The sequence below is a fragment of the Esox lucius genome, chromosome 5 (assembly GCF_011004845.1).
Source record: "Esox lucius isolate fEsoLuc1 chromosome 5, fEsoLuc1.pri, whole genome shotgun sequence".
Lineage (NCBI taxonomy): Eukaryota > Metazoa > Chordata > Actinopteri > Esociformes > Esocidae > Esox > Esox lucius.
The window spans coordinates 30329131-30346164 of record NC_047573.1 but is presented as its reverse complement, the minus strand read 5'-3'; the positions used below and the strand labels follow the sequence as shown (position 1 = coordinate 30346164).

Below are 17034 nucleotides of genomic sequence, written 5' to 3'. Positions count from 1 at the left end.
GAGAGTAAAAAGGGGTGTGGTAATATGTATGTCAATAAAACACATTCACATGGTAATCCTTTTCAACCTTTTAGGAGTCACAATGTCTGGACACCCAAGGATAGACCCTAAAAGTGTTAAACAGATTAACTCATTTACGAGTAACTAATCCACTAGTGCCAGTCAAGGATGATGTTCAAGGATGTCTCCCTGAGTCAAACACCAGACCCCACTCTACCTACATTCCTTTATTTATCCAAACATGGGGACTCAGTCCTTTAATCAGTAAGAACTTATCAGTGTAAGAAATTTCCCTGACACTGGTCATGGGGAACATTAATTTGTACGTTTCAACATTTTGGTATGAACTACCTATTTCAACCCCATGAATGGATTGCCAGTGAAAAACAATTAATCTAGACGGGGCCCCTTTACCTAGACAGTTTCCTCCAGGTTGAGGAGTAGTGACTCTGCTGCATGGCACTCAGTGAGATGGTGGAGCTGGAGGAATGAATACAAGGAGAGGGGATTATCTTTAGCACTAACAAGGTAAACCATATCTATATTATTAATATTATGATTTTGTTATTTTGATGTTAAGAGATTATTCCTTACTCTGCCAGTGTAATTGGTTTGGGCTTGAGGCTCCAACTGATACACCAGCCGAATTTTCTGGCTCTTCTTCACTCTCATCAGAGTCCCCAAAACGATGGCTGTTAAGTAACCATATCATCTTGGTTATTGCAATCCCAAAATTGCCAAATATACATATAGTATTTTTGAATGCTACAGGAAATAACCTTCCTATTACTGTAGAAACATAACAAAAACAAGACCGAACCCACTTACATTGGCTTCCTGACTCATTTCTCTGGCAGCTATCCCTCCTGCTCTGCCTCAGACTGTAGCTCAGAGGCATTGCAGCCGGTCTGATATTGATTAATTAGCCTGATGGCGTCTTTGTAGTTGTCTAAAATGAAATATGTTAAAATGAACATGAGTTTCAAATTAGCTGTAGAGCTGCACAGAATATTATTATTGATGATGATAATTGTTAGTATCATTATTATTCTTTATTTAACCACGTTGGAAGCATAAGGAGAAGCAACCATGAAATTATTTTTAAACAATAATTTTATGAATTGGCATACCACAAGTTCTGACGACCTTTACGTCATATCTTGGCCAGTTTGGCTCATGTTTCTCCTCGTTAGCAGCTGCCCGTTTCACACGTTCAGCTGGGCCAGTACACCATCCCGTCATCATACCAGTCAACTGGCACAAAAGCAATGTCCTCGCTTGCCTGAAATTCAATTAGATGAAAAGGCATCCTTAATGTAGAAAGAAAGAAAAAGGTTATTTATTCATCATCAAAAAAGGAATAACATGGACTAAAGCATGCACAAGTATAGGCCTACAATGTATACAAATAAGCAAGTTAGATGGGCTGAAAGTTAACCTGAATGGTGCCCCAAGGTGGGAAGAAGTATAAGGAAGGAAAAAGTACAGGTCATAATGGTCAAGTAGAACTTCAGCTAAACCGTAGAGTACTATTGCATTTTTTTGGCAGAATGTGTTGGGGTGTTGTTTCATAATCTCACAAAAATCATTGAATAATGCTAATAATATAGTGGACTATGTACGGTCAATGGTTTTGAGAATGGTGGGACATGTCAATGCATGTTAAATTCAGCATAAAATATCATTTTCCCATGGCATTTTGAGGGACAATATTTAATCTCGTATTTTGAAAACATGAATTAATGGGTGTTGTGTATACATGGAAAAATACCAACTTTTGTGAAATACTTACAGCAAATTTTCTTCCAGAGTAATGTACACATCATCCAAATCTGCCTCCAATTCCATGTCATCTTCAGTAACAACTTGCACCTCTGGCATTGCATGTGCAGCTAAAGAGGGTGGGGCAGTGTCCTCAAAGAACTCAGTCATCTGCCCCTGTTCCTGGCCATGTCAGTCGTCTGTCCTAATTTGATGATGCCTTTTTTGAACGTCTACACGTGTCCTTCGTCTTAAGGTTGATAAGGAGACAGGCACAGTCTTTCTATTCATATTTGTTCTAAAAAAGAGACATTTCAGAAAGACACGTTTATCAGTTGTGTAAAAGTTATCATTTCTAATGTTGTATTTAAATAAAAACATTGTTGAATAGTGGTGTTGTCTGTTTCATTGCTACAAACTAGACTGTTTATTAGACCCCAGATGAAACAAGAAACTAACGTTAGCTAACGCTGCGGTGACTGTCCCTCTGCCTCTGACTCCCCCGCTGCATGGAGTATTCCTCCGTATTAGCTAGCTAGCTAGCTAATTTTACTGTTTTAAAACTATTTTCTAGGTTAGTGGGGGAGCCTACCGCTCAAAACCAACATGAAAAACGTAGCTAATGTTCACTCATTACTAGCCGCTCATTTTAACGGTGTGTAAAATGAGCGGTGATGTTAAATCTCCATTTGTACTGTGTATTTGCTGAATGGTTTCAAAGTAATGGTCGGTAGCAACCATTAGCAGATAAGCCCGTACTTCTTGACGTTCAAACAGGCGCCAATACCCATTAGTTGTCTGAACCGACTTAAACAGTGATTAAAATGCCGAAGCTTGATTTTCATTATAAAGAGGATGGCAGATAGACACTACACATGAGACCAAACTTGACAAAATGCAAACTTAATGCACAGCTAGCTAGAAACTAAACATGCTAAAATTGTACCTGCTAGCTATCATAGCAGACAAGTGCTTCACTGACTGTAATATTGACCCCACTTCATTGACTGAAATACCAGTGCCAATTTATCAGCTATAGGTTTGCATCGCAAACGTGAACTCAAACATATAGCTATATATAGGCATTATCAATACTTGCGAAATGATGCAATCGCGCCTAGCAGCATGCTAGCTAGCAGCTACATGCTGCTAACATAGCATAAGCTACATAAGGATAGCAGCGACACATTAAAACAGACCAAACCAGTCTTTATCACACTACCATAACATATTCTGCCGAAATGACTATCCCATTTTAAATCAAATGGGCTACAATATCATCAAAATCTCTCAGCTAGCAATAGCATGTTGCACAAAAGTCCTAATATCAAACAACGTCATTACAATCATTATACATGATGAGCAAAAAAACACAAAGGCCTATGTTTGCTGTGAATGTCGCAATAAATCAATACACTTACCCAGATAGTTCAGCGCAACCATGTCCCAGGAAAGAAAATCTCCACTGATATGACTCTTGTCTCGGCGTAGCAAGAGCACACCAAGAGGTTGTAGTTCAACCTTTACAGTAAAGGCGCGTCCACTTCTGCGGATCCGACACGGATCCAGTGTCGGACAGTAGAATTCACCGCGCTGTCCGGAGGCGGAGCGGATCCGACACGGGTCCAGTGTGGGACAGTAGAATTCACCGCGCTGCCCGGAGGCAGAGCGGTTCCTCTGGGCGGTGCCAAAACGAATGTGACAGTCACGCGGGTTTCGCGACTTGGATGCGGATCCGCGTAGGCGTCTACTGCTGTGTGGGAACAAGGAAATATGCCAAGTCTCGTTGAAACAGCAAAGTAAACAGAATCTCTCTATTACAGACCGTTTTGAAAATATGTAATACTATGTAATTGTTATGCAAATACGCCCCGGGCGTGGGCGCTACCGCCTAATCCGTCCTCAGAGGGTTAATTAGCCAGAGTAGCAACACATACCCCTACAGAGCCGTTATAGAGAGCATTCTGAATTATGGATGTGATACATTAAAGACACAGTTTTCAGCTGGGTTGTTTTACAAGGATGCCGCAGGTCACATGGATGTTACGGACCCTACAGGCGAGAACGATGGACTTACGAAAAGGGCAGCCTATTCAGTGGATAGCACAACATTTGAAATGATCGGCCCTGTTCATAGCGATATCTTCTTTCAAGAGAAACTTATGTTAAACGGCGTTGACATAAAGGTTAGGATGGTGCGTGGTAAAGATGAGTTCTGCCTTATGGGGGTCGGGGATGTGCGTTATCGTTTGCATATATTATCAGCATCACTATTTGTCAAGAAAGTGTCTGTTTCGCCAGCCGTGAAACTTGGACACGCTCAAGCACTACTCTCAACCAATGCCAAGTACCCAATTGAAAGAGTGTGTATGAAGACATTTAGTTTACCGGCTGGGGGTTGTGTTTGCAACCAGGAAAACCTATTTTTAGGACCTCTACCAAAATGTATTGTAATCGGATTGGTGGACAATGACAGTTTTACCGGAAGTTACACAAAAAATCTATTTAATTTCAAACATTATAATTTGGAGTTTATGGCTATGTATGTAGATGGTCAGCAATTTCCTAGCAAACCATTCCAACCAAATTATACAACAGGGTCAGCAGTGCGTGAATTTTAACAATTGGCCTTAGCTTCAGGAAAACACCTAAAGGACCAAGCCTTGGCTATTGACAGGTCAGACTTCTTACACGGCTATGCCCTTTATGTATTCAACTGCGCGCCAGACAAGGAATGTGGTCAGCACCTATCCTTGATCAAGTCAGGGAATGTACGACTTGAGATGAGGTTCAGACAACCACTACCCCACACAATTAATTTAGTTGTTTATTCAATCTTTGACTCCATTATCGAAGTGTCAAACCGGCGACAAGTCATGGTTGACTACTATTAGGAAAACTGTGTGGAAATGAATACCGCTGAGTTGACCAGTGTGGTGAACCAATTTTCATCTAGGACCCATTTCTATGGTGTGCTGGCAAGTGACCAACTACCTAGGGTGCCTGTCCGAGATGTTGCATCAATGCTGATTAATACACACCCAAGCAATCACCCTGGGGAGCACTGGCTGGCTATTTACATAACGGATGATGGCATTGGATGGTTTTATGACAGTTTTGGAAACCCCCCGGATTTTACATATTTTCCCAAATCAATCAATGCCTTTCTGAAAACCTGTGATAATGTGGAATACAGTTCAAAACAAGTACAGGACCTGGTTTCAACCACGTGTGGACAGCATTGTGTGTTCTTTCTCTTTCTAATGACAAAAGGTCTGAGTTATAAAGATTTTATGTCTTTTTATGTTGATGATTTACGAGAAAATGATGCCCTAGTCTCAAAGTTTGTAGCTAAGATGTACCAGAGTAAGCGTGATAAGCAAATGTTTAATTGCATACAACATGCTCAATCTTGTGAAACGTTTAATTTGTGCCATGGTTGTTGAAGAAATAGAAAAGCCAATCACGTGTATGTCAACTTTATTATTCAAAAATAAAAACATCAATGTTTACATAGTATTTTTCATACAAAATGTATTCAAGATAAAACAAACATACAATGTATCACAAATGATTAAAAAAGCATAAAATAAAAACACATTAAAATGGAAGCCATTGTGTGGGGTCTGTGGTATGAGGTTCAAAGAATGCTTTGGTTGGTTGAAAACCAGTTGCTGGTAGTGTGGCTAAATCATCCATTGTGTCACCAGACGTTTGTTTATACAAATTGATTTTACGTCTTACATGAGCATTTGGAATAGTTGTAAAAGGCATGTTGAGACATGCCATGGCCTCTAAAAACACCCCCCACCCCAACGGTCTTCAATCGTCAGCAATTTTATTGGTTGCTGTCACACTTTTAACAAGATCCAATAGGTGCGAGCCCTTGATTATCTCTCCTTTGAAAAATGAATTCACCATTTGAATTCCATGAAGTCAAATCTTTAGACCGGTGCATACTATTAAGAATATATTCAACATTCTTTCTACGCCTTGCAGGCACATTATCCAAAATGTCATCAACAAGGTCAACATTTCGGTCAACAGTTTGCTTATTCTCAGTCACGTTTACTACATCAGACCCTGTCTCAGACCCGGGTAGACTTAAAGTCAGTGTGTTTGTATCAAGCTCCCCCTGTCGCACAACAGCCAAAAATCTTTGTAAAATGGCAGAGTATCTTTTAGCTTTCTCATGTAAATCCATATCAGGCTTCAACAGTATATTGCGAATCGATGAGTCCAAATCATTTTCAACAGACTGTCTTACATTGGTGCTAGTCGTTTTGGATTCTCGCAGTTTTTCTAACTGATGTTGTGGCACCAGAAACATTTTCTGAGCATGCTCCATGTTGTTTAACCCTGTCTCGATGCAATTAGACTGGTTAAGAATGGAACTGCAACACTTAGTAACGGCAGTAGAAAACCTCCAAATTGGTTGATGGTTTTTCTTTTCCTTGCGACTGAACTGTTCTTTCTAGACATGTATATAATTTTGTCTTTTTGTCTCTTTACTTTTCGGAGCTGCGATTCTGTTAAGGGTATATTTCCGCGCCTTAGATTAAGCGCTTTTCGTTGACTTGCCGGTGGCTTAAATATCATCTTCAAAAGTGGTACATTTCTACGAATGCGTTTAGACATGATCAAACTTTCTTAGGAACGTACACGACAGGCCAATCCCCTGAAAATAACCCTGTTCTCAGACGGTAGTCTTCTGGTGTTGTAGCTTTAAAGTCAATAAAACTCTCCATGAAGAATCGAGAAAGACCGGGGTATATCTGTCTGCCTAAAATACTAATCTGCTGATTGTCACAGGGTTTTTTAAACAAGATGAGGTAGTTTGTGTTCAAGTTAATAGTTCTACTAGATTTGCCTTTAACAAACATGTTTTGGACAAGGTAAATTGCACTCAGGTTACGGTGGTCTGAATATTGTGTGAAAACTCTCTCCATCTCCAAACTCGGATGCACTTTTCATTAAATCGTCAATAATTAAAAGGTTGTTTTTCTGAATCGGTAGCAGATTGTCATCACACAGCGATGTTGGTAGACCTTCTATAAAATGTATCTCCCTTACCTTCAACATTTCGTCATACAGCGGTTGCCAACATGAATAAACCCAGACGATATTTTGAATTTCTTTGGAGAATACAACCTCAGCATTATCCAACAACATCTTCACAAAATATGTTTTACCAGAGTTACTGGGGCCACTAATGACACAGCTGAACGGGTGTTGTAGTCGCGGGTCAAAACCGCTATCCATCCTAGACTGTGCTTTAGTACCCGTTAGGCCTTGTGCTGTAATCTGGGAGCAGTACCCACTTGTTGTACACAACTCTGAAATGCTTAGACACTACTCGGTTTTTCAACGTGAATGTTCTTTTATCTCTAGCAATTGTGTCTGCATTAGCAAGGACATGATCATCATTACCGCCCTCACCCCGTACAAAGTTGTCAACCAGTCGTGTCAGCGTCTCCAAATTAACAATGGTTGTTTTGTAGCTGTTGAGCGTAATGCCTTTTGCTTTGAGACAGGTCAGACCTTTAACGGTTTTGTAACCATATGTCTTTGGCCCACCACTAACAAATTGAGCTATGCTGTCACCATCCGGTAACTCATCGGTCAAGTCACTCAAGAACGGGCCCAGTGGGGGCACCCAATCCCCATGGCGTGTGACAAAGATCACGGAATCAGTGTCTGTGTAGAGTACACGTCTATCCAACTTCTCCAAGAGTGAATACAACTCAAGTCTAGCATAAGCGGTTGTGAACGCGGCAATACAATTTTTGCTGATACGTGGTTTGATTGGTGTCTGTTTTGTGTAACGCCACTGTACCATCGCAACAGTGTCTGAGATGAACGAGAAATAACCAACATCTATTTCACTGGAAAAAAGGTAGTCGCTAAACTCCTCCGGATCTGTAATTAACATTGTGTTCATAAGGTTAGTCCGCTCACCCATCATACCCCAAAGACTATTCATTGCCAATTTAGCTAAAGATCGCCTAGCACTGTTTACAACAATATTTTCCTTGTCAAGCTGCACCCCTCCTTTTCATGATATTCACGGATATACCGGTCTTTAGCCTCATCATCAACCACAGATGGTGAGAAGCCACTAGCTTCCTGCTTGTGCTTCAGGAATGTTCTCATGTAATCTTCAAAAAGATAATCTGATGTCCTGGTGAAATCCCAGACTTCAAATATTTCCATAATGCGATAACCTTTCTCAACAGCCTTAACCAGCTCAATAGAAACCCAGTTACCGGTTAAAGATCTTTCTGAATCAGTATGTGAACAATCAGTTACCTGGTTTTCAGATTCTGCACATAATCTACACAATGGAAAGAACAGCTTACCGCCAACCCTGTGTGGTAAAACGGGGTGATAAAGGCCTTTTGGTGGACACACTGTAGCCTTAACAATACCAAAGTAGTTGTATAGTGGTTTGAAATCTCGAAAGATTATGTCTGGATGCCCAATCGGATAAGTCTTTGTCTTGTTGCAGAATGGGTAAAGACTACAGACATCGTTATACTGAATAGTCTCCCCTTCTCGAGCCAAAAACGTCAGATGAATCGCATTAGTACGACCGCCAAAAAGAGCATCCCGAGGGTCAAGGCGCTCTGGAGCACCAAAGGTCTTCAAGAAAGCTTTGACATCTGCGGATGTGTTTTTAAGCTGGTTCCACTCACACTCCCATATGTATTGAACATGTACGTTGTGTTGTTCTTTCAAAGTCTCTAGCTTTGTCAACCATTGCTGGTGCATCAACCCATACTGAATCTTTGTCATTGGATTGATGCTTGTTGAACAATGACACTTTGGGTGACCGTGCCACAAACAACATAGAAATTCATAGACCGTGCTAAAACCATCGCGTTCAGCATATCCATCAACGTAGTAGGCACCGATTTTCACTGTATTGATATATTCTCATCGGAGGCCACATATTCAAGCCACTGGATTGAGCTGTTTGAGAATGTCTTCTGACAACGGTTGTAGTTGTCTGAGGGGACCAATGCAATGGTGTCCTTGCTGAGGAATCTGTTGCAAAAGACTTTCATGCAAGCCGAAGCAATCGTAATTGACCGGAATGGGTCAACACCACCACACTCCAGGAACTCGAGTCTGTAGCGCATACAACCCTCTCTCAAGATGACCACATCATTCATGCAGTAAGCCTTTATTTCATCCTGCATGACAAAGGGGTCTGCGGAAATAGTTGCATACCATTGCAAAAACTCATCTTTTTCTTTAGCCATCATGGTATTCACACCATAGTTATGCGGTTCCGAATGGGGGCCAACATAGTTCTCATTCTCCTTGATGTTAAACTTGTAAGGAAAGTAGCCTTTTTTCGAATCCTTAAAACCCATAGCACGTGGCAAGGCTGACAGCTTCATAGGTAGAAAGGAATGACTATCAATGTATCTCTGATTGAATGTGCTGTCTGTAAAAATCATGAGCTTGCTACCATTAGCAATAAGTGTTGTGCCAATACCATTGTTAGCAAGGTACTGCATCAAGATGTAACCCTCGAAACCTTTAGAGTTGTATACTATAAATGTGTAGTCATTATATTTCAGTTGCCTAAACTTTTGAAAAAAAAGCAGTGACACAACCATCTCCGGCTGAACATGTCTTGTTATCAAAGCTTATTGCACACACAAAATTTGCAGTGTGTACACCATTCACCGGATTGGCAATAGTCTCAAAATCATAAAATATGTAGCGCTCACTGGGGTCCTCAGGCTTGGGGGGTTTTATAAAACACTGATGATTTATTTCAACCGCCAGATCCACATTACAATTGTGACATATGTTAGCCATGCACCTGTGCACTTTATAGTTGGTAATACTAACATTGTAATAACGGCCACAATCGACAGAGTATTTCTTCTGGTCACACCTGCTAACCCAACGATCCACACTTTTGTGGTGCTTCAAACATTTATGCTGGCTATAACAAAAATCAGAATAACATATCCATTTACAGTCAGGGCACTGCTTTGTGTTACGGGGTTGGGTATGACAATCTTCATGAAGAAAGACACTACAGCTATGTTTACAACCATGATCACCACGTTTGTTGAAACCGGTATAGCACCAGTCACAGACATAAGACACACCCAGAAAACCCTTCAGATTCATGATGCCATAGAAATGTTTAAGACAGTTCTAGGGTGGGTGTCCTCGCTGTTTTGAAACTTGGTAAATTGACCATCCCGTGTTCGGTGAAAGACAACAATTTTACACCCTGTAATTTCTTCAAACCGAACAATAACTGTGAATGCCACACAATCAGCTAATGCTAAACCAGCGCCCATATGTAACTCACGACCACTAACCAGGGCCTCAGGATATGTGTACTGCGGGTTCAACATACCCATCAAACAAACAGAAAAACATGTAGAATCATTATTCACAGGCACATATAAATGTCTTCTTTTTTATTGATAATCTGATCTATCAACAATGTTTGAGCTTTACGTCGCGGGGCACCACCCTCACGGTTTTTGACAATTTGTACCACCAGTTCTTGTGATTTATCAATCATAATCTCGGCATTACTCTGCATAACACTTTCAAGTAAATTACCAAACGTTGGTCACATGTACGGGGTCTATCAGAGATTCACCAATCAACTCAATCTGCAGACGATCACCATGCCCTTGTACAAAGTCTGAAGCTCTAACAATCAGAGTATCCAAGCATGCCATAATATTTGCGTAGAATGTGCCAAAATCACCAACTTCACCAGTATTTTGTAAATGTATCAACTGTCGTAATTCAACATTGTCAAGCGCATTACGCTGTATAACTCTAACATCGCCATCACTGCACTGAGTTTGCATCAGAGAGCTTGAAGGAGTGTCAACTAGATCATGTGAAAAATGGGGGCTACTAAGCTCGGTTAACAAGCCTTGTATCTGAGGATTATTGTGTGCATCGCTGTGTAACAAAGTAATGTTTGGTTCATTTGTATTTTGGGGTGTGGTCGATTGATTATGTGTAGAGGTTGGTGGCTGTTCCGTGTCTGGTCTGTTGTTAGCATTATCTTTCGCCATTTCTCTGGTTTAACGTGTAAATAACAATCCACTTTTCAGATTTAAATATTCTAACTCAAACATACATTTACATACAGCGTAGTTTTGAAGAGATGGCTGTATTACCTTCAGCTTTCAAGCCTAAAAGAAAACAAAACAAATCCCCTCACGCTGTGCAGTCACAAGGAAGGGTGTCCGTAACTGACCCCATTGTGGTAATGTACTTTAAAGTCCGCGATTAAAACCTTGCCTCCGCGGCGTAATGGACTCATAAAATTCCTGGTTCATCTGGCCCGGGTCCGTTTTGGACCTGTTTTCTCATTTTCAAAATCCCCACCGTTCTTGCTGTAGGATAAAATAGGATAAACTAAACCATATGATTTCTATCACTAGGCCTAGTCTATGTTACTACAGCAATAAAGTCCTAATCTTAAATCTGCATTGCCTTGTATTTTTAACCTAACAATATTGTCAATAAGCCTAACAGAAAAGGTTCAAGTCATCAATTTACTGTACAAAAGTAATCACTACTCAATGGAAATATAAAATTGTCATTTACATTTATGGAAAGTTATAAGTTCTTCCTATTCTGTTTTTGTTAAGTAGCCTACGTTGGCTAAGCTACTTTACATTCATTTTGTGGTCAAAACCTAATTTAGTGCTTTATAGGCCTAGGTCGGTGCAGACATAAAATATTTTATCCATTAGGCTAAAACTTCAATGAAATGCAAAGCTAAAATATCAGAAAATTAATAACTGGTGAACGACAAGAAGTTCAATAAAAATATTGTTTATTGCTTATTTCTCCTATTACTCTGTTTGTGTGGCTTGAGGCGGGACATGTCTCCTCGTTGCCCGATCCGCTACCAGGTTGAACCACCTCTGCGTCCGTGGCTGACTGTGTCACTGTTTTTCCTCACAGCACCTGTAATCAAACAGACAGATATGTTTATGGTATGTGGCATCCAAAGCCAAGTATGCTTACACAATACAATATATGAGATAGGTATTAAGGAGATTATAATCATTTATAGTTTCTTTTTTTTATTTAAAGTTATAAACAGTGTTGTGGTGGTTAAAATAAGAGGTGGGTAAACTATGAATTTGTGATCAGGGTAAGGTTTGCCGCACCTTTCGCTATCGGATGTTTAAAAAAGACTTCCAAAATGTTCAAACAATATCAGTGGTATTAAATGGTTATTTGATCAGAGCACAATTGTATGTGGATACATCAGTGTGATTGTGTAATGTTTTAAGTTTGGTAGGGTCCTACAAAGATTCTATTTGGAGGTAAACTCTTAACAGATGGATAAACTCTATTTCTGACATTTGAGCGGTGGGTAAACTCCATTTACTTGCGTTTAAAATGCGGATCAGGACAGGCCTGTTCAGGGCTGTTCAATAGAATATTTGCAATAATCATGGACAATCAATAAACTTAATGGCAAGATTCATATTAAGTAAGAAAACTCACCACTCTGTCGAGCTGGGCCATTTGACGGTTCCTTTAAAAACATTTCAAATGCCTCCACTGCCTCCAATTGTTCTAGGGGAAACTGGATATTGTCCGGCATCTCAACATCTGGCCCCGGGGTTGCTGTTCAGCCTGCTGCTGAGGTAGTTCACCTATGGTCTCCAGCAGGCTAAGGATGTGGACCTCAGCCGCTGTTGACACACATGAAATATAGCTAAAATGTAGTGTATAAAATATCACGTTTCAGTGTTTATCCTCATTACTCATAATACTAACCTTAGTTATTGACAATAGTTAATGACAAAAGTTATGAAAATATGTGATGGTTGTGGGATGTTTTTCCAAAATCTGTGGCACAGAATGCCCCTATGGATTTGTCAGTTAGTGCTCACCAGAGCAGGGAATTGTATCAGTCATTCTTCCCCCTCGCCATGTTGGTCTGTAGGCCAGGCTTGAAGAGGGCTCCTCTGTTCGCCTCATGTTGAGGGCCGGTGCGGGGGGTGGAGGGAGTTGAGGAGGGACTGCCGTTCCTGGCCCATAGTGAGTTGGGTGGTGTGAGAAAGTGGGATATTATTTTTATTAAATGGTAGTCATCTGTTAACCATGACTTATTATACACTTTGGGGCCTTCCAATTCACTAATATTTCAGAAATCAGTCCCTACCTTGAGTTACTCTCCTCATGTTAAATGCAGGTGCAGGGAGTTGAGGTGGTGAAGGGTGTTGCGGTCCGGCCCCATGGTCAGGTGCTAAGGGAGAGAGATTGCTATTAAGGTTGTGATCTGTTATCAATGGTATGCTGCGAGCTACAGGGCCAAACAATGGCCCTAGACAGTTTCCTCCAGGTTGAGGAGTAGTGACTCTGCTGCCTAGCACTCGGCGAGATGGTGGAGCTGGAGGAATGGATACAAGGAGAGGGGAATATCTTTAGCACTAACCAGGTAAACCATATCTATATTATAAATATTATGATTTTGTTATTTTGATGTTAAGAGATTATTCCTTACTTTGCCAGTGTAATTGGTTTGGGCTTGAGGATTGTCAGGGAAATTTCTAAAACTGATGTATTCTTTCTGATTAAAGGACTGAGTCCCCATGTTTAGATAAGTAAAGGAATGTAGTTAGAGTGGGGTCTGGTGTTTGCCTGGGGAGACATCCTTGACCGGCACCAGTGGATTAGTTACTCGTAAATTAGTAAATCTGTATAACCCTTTTAGGGTCCATCCTTGGGTGTCCAGACATTGTGGCTCCTAAAAGGTTGAAAAGGTTAACCATGTGAATATGTTTTATTGACACACCTTACCACACCCCTTTTTCTGTTTCCTTTAAATTATGATGGTTGACCTGTGTTACGTTAGAGATTATTCATTTTTACTTTGTAACCTGTGTATTCTCTCCTTGCAAGAATAAACTGTTTATTGTGCATTTGAGTTTTCCTCTGTCTTACCCCAATTTCATAAATAGTTATTGACTTTAGAAATTGCCATCACAGGATCCAACTGATACACCAGCCGAGTTGGAAGGTCGTGGCGACCTCAGAGAAGCTAAGTCACAATTTTCTGTCTCTTCTTCACTCTCATCAGAGTCCCCAAAACAATGGCTATTAAGAAACCATATCATTTTTGGTTATTGCAATCCCAAAATTGCCAAATATACTTAATGCTACAGGAAATAACCTTCCTATTACTGTAGAAACATAACAAAAACAAGACCGAACCCACTTACATTGGCATCCTGACTCGTTTCTCTGGCAGCTCACCCTCCTGCTCACCCTCCAGACTGTAGCTCAGAGGTGTTGCAGCCGGTCTGATATTGATTAATTAGCCTGATGGCGTTTTTGTAGTTGTCTATAATTTAATATGTTAAAATGAACATGAGTTTCAAATTAGCTGTAGAGCTGCAAAGAATATTGATGATGATAATTGTTAGTATCATTATTATTATTATCTTTATTTAACCAGGTTGGTCTCGTTGAGAACACACGATCTCTTAAAAGAGACCTAGCCAAGAATAGCATCCACAGATAAATTGAACATTTTAAACAATGCAAGGCAAAGACAATTTCATGTGCATTTTCAGAAAATAGAAAGAATACGTTATTCCAAGCATAAGGAGAAGCAACCATGAAATTATTTTTAAACAAGAATTTTATGAATTGGCATACCACAAGTTCTGACGACCTTTACGTCATATCTTGGCCAGTTTGGCATCCTTAATGTAGAAAGAAAGAAAAAGGGTATTTATTCATCATCAAAAAAGGAATAACATGGACTAAAGCATGCACAAGTATAGGCCTACAATGTATACAAATAAGCAAGTAAGATGGGCTGAAAGTTAACCTGAATGGTGCCCCAAGGTGGGAAGAAGTATAAGGAAGGAAAAAGTACAGGTCATAATGGTCAAGTAGAACTTCAGCTCAACCGTAGAGTACTGTTGCATTTTTTTGGCAGAATCTGTTGGGGTGTTGTTGCTGAAAAAGACAGACAGCCATGCCTCTTCACCTTGTCTGCCAGGTGGACCAGACAGTGGACATTGTGTACAATCTGGTCTGTCCCATACAGCTCACCAAAATGGTTTACAAAAGATTTTAGCATTTGTCCGGTATAGTCAGCAAGGTAGAGATTTGTTCAGGGCTTACCAAAATGGATATAGCAGTTCGTCTTAAGGTTGATAAGGAGACAGGCACAGTCTTTCTATTCATTTCAGAAAGACACATTGATCAGGTGTGTAAAAGTTATCATTTCTAATGTTGTATTTAAATAAAAACATTGTTGAATAGTGGTGTTGTCTGTTTCATTGCTACAAACTAGACTGTTTATTAGACCCCAGATGAAACAAGAAGCTAACGTTAGCTAACGCTGCAGTGACTGTCCCTCTGCCTCTGACTCCCTGCATTGAGTATTCCTCCGTATTAGCTAGCTAGCTAATGTTACTGTTTTAAAAAAAATTCTAGGTTAGTTGGGGTGCATACCGCTCAAAACCAACATGAAAAACGTAGCTAGCTAGCAAGTAATGTTCACTCATTACTAGCCGCTCATTTTAAACTGTGTGTAAAATGAGCGGTGATGCTAAATCACCATATGTACTGTGTATTTGCTGAATGGTTTCAAGGTAATGGTCGGTAGCAACCATTAGCAGATAAGCCCGTACTTTACGTTCAAACAGGTGCCAATACCCATTAGTTGTCTGAACCGACTTAAACTGATTAAAATGCTGAAGCTTGATTTTCATTATAAAGAGGATGGCAGATAGACACTACACATGAGACCAAACTTGCCAAAATGCAAATTTAACAATGCACAGCTAGCTAGAAGCTAAACATGCTAAAATTGTACCTGCTAGCTATCATAGCAGACACGTGCTTCACTGACTGTAATATTGACCCCACTTCATTGACTGAAATACCAGTGCCAATTTATCAGCTATAGGTTTGCATCGCAAACGTGAACACAAACATATAGCTATATATAGGCATTATCAATACTTGCGAAATAATGCAATCGCGCCTAGCAGCATGCTAGCTAACAACTACATGCTGCTAACATAGCATACGCTACATATGGATAACAGTGACACATTAAAACAGACCAAACCAGTCTTTATCACTACCATAACATATTCTGCCGAAATGACTATCCCATTTTAAATCAAATGGGCTACATGATCATAACCTCTCAGCTAACAATAGCATGTTGCACAAAAGTCCTAATATCAAACAACGTCATTACAATCATTATACATGATGATAAAAAAAACAAAGGCCTATGTTTGCTGTGAATGTCCCAATAAATCTATACACTTACTCAGATAGTTCAGCGCAACCGTGTCCCAGGAAAGAAAATCTCCACTGATATGACTCTCTTTTCTCGGCTCTTGGTGTAGCAACTGTAGTTCAACCGTTACAGTAAAGGCACGTCCACTTATGCGGATCCGACCAATAAGGTATATCTGCAGACCGCAAGTCGGGGGCGTAACTTAATATGGGGGTTCCTTAATATTAAGTTACGCCCACTCATGTTTGCCATTGGTCAGTTACAATCGGTGTTCCTGAATATTCAGTTATGCCCAACGATGTTCGCAATTGGCCCGTTTGGAGACATCCTGGTTTGCCACACGTTTTCACGTTAGTTGTCATGCATGGGTGTGACGTCATTACGTTGACTGTACAAATGGAGGAAGAGTCAACTTACTTTCTGACTTTATCTCAGTTTATTTGCTTAGACTACATGTTGAAAACTTGCTTTGGTCTGATTATAATTCTACCATTTATGTAAAAGTACTATTTGGTAACACCACTTGCCACTTACCATTTGATTGTATTTTGTAAAGGATTAAAATAGTTTGAGAACATACAACTGAATTAAAGTATTTTGAAGACTGAAGTGCCTCTAAAATAATTTGAAATGTTTTGGTTACGTTCAACAATCAGACACTGGTGGCATAGAAATCTGCAGTTGTAACACAGACACATGCATACATACACATGCACAGACATATTATGCCTGCCACGATCAGTTTTTGTTTGAGCAACCCTTGCTTGGTTATATGTGATAGAGGACAATCATTAGTAGGTTGATGGTTGAGAAAGCTGCTTAGTGAAGTTACAATGTATTTGATCTGAGCTCTACCTGGTAAAGTGAAACATAATAAAGATGCTTTCATGCCTGAGGTGGGAACAGTAGGTTTATTGGAGGGTTAATATGTGCCTTATGTTGTAGTCAAAAATAAAAACAATAAAAGGCTGAATATT

The 17034-nt window shown here is 40.1% G+C and overlaps 2 long non-coding RNA genes across 2 annotated transcripts; one reads left to right on the top strand and one right to left on the bottom strand.

The window, feature by feature from the left end:
- Positions 1 to 409: 409 nt before the first annotated feature.
- On the bottom strand, positions 410 to 1046 carry LOC114839328. The gene is made up of 3 exons (XR_003781819.1): positions 829 to 1046; positions 595 to 692; positions 410 to 480 (listed from the first exon to the last, which is right to left on the bottom strand). It is a non-coding gene; the product is annotated as an uncharacterized LOC114839328 (long non-coding RNA).
- Positions 1047 to 1267: 221 nt separating this feature from the next.
- On the top strand, positions 1268 to 14850 carry LOC117594485. Its single transcript, XR_004575736.1, has 3 exons — positions 1268 to 1316; positions 11814 to 11817; positions 14506 to 14850. It is a non-coding gene; the product is annotated as an uncharacterized LOC117594485 (long non-coding RNA).
- The last annotated feature ends 2184 nt before the right edge of the window (positions 14851 to 17034 follow it).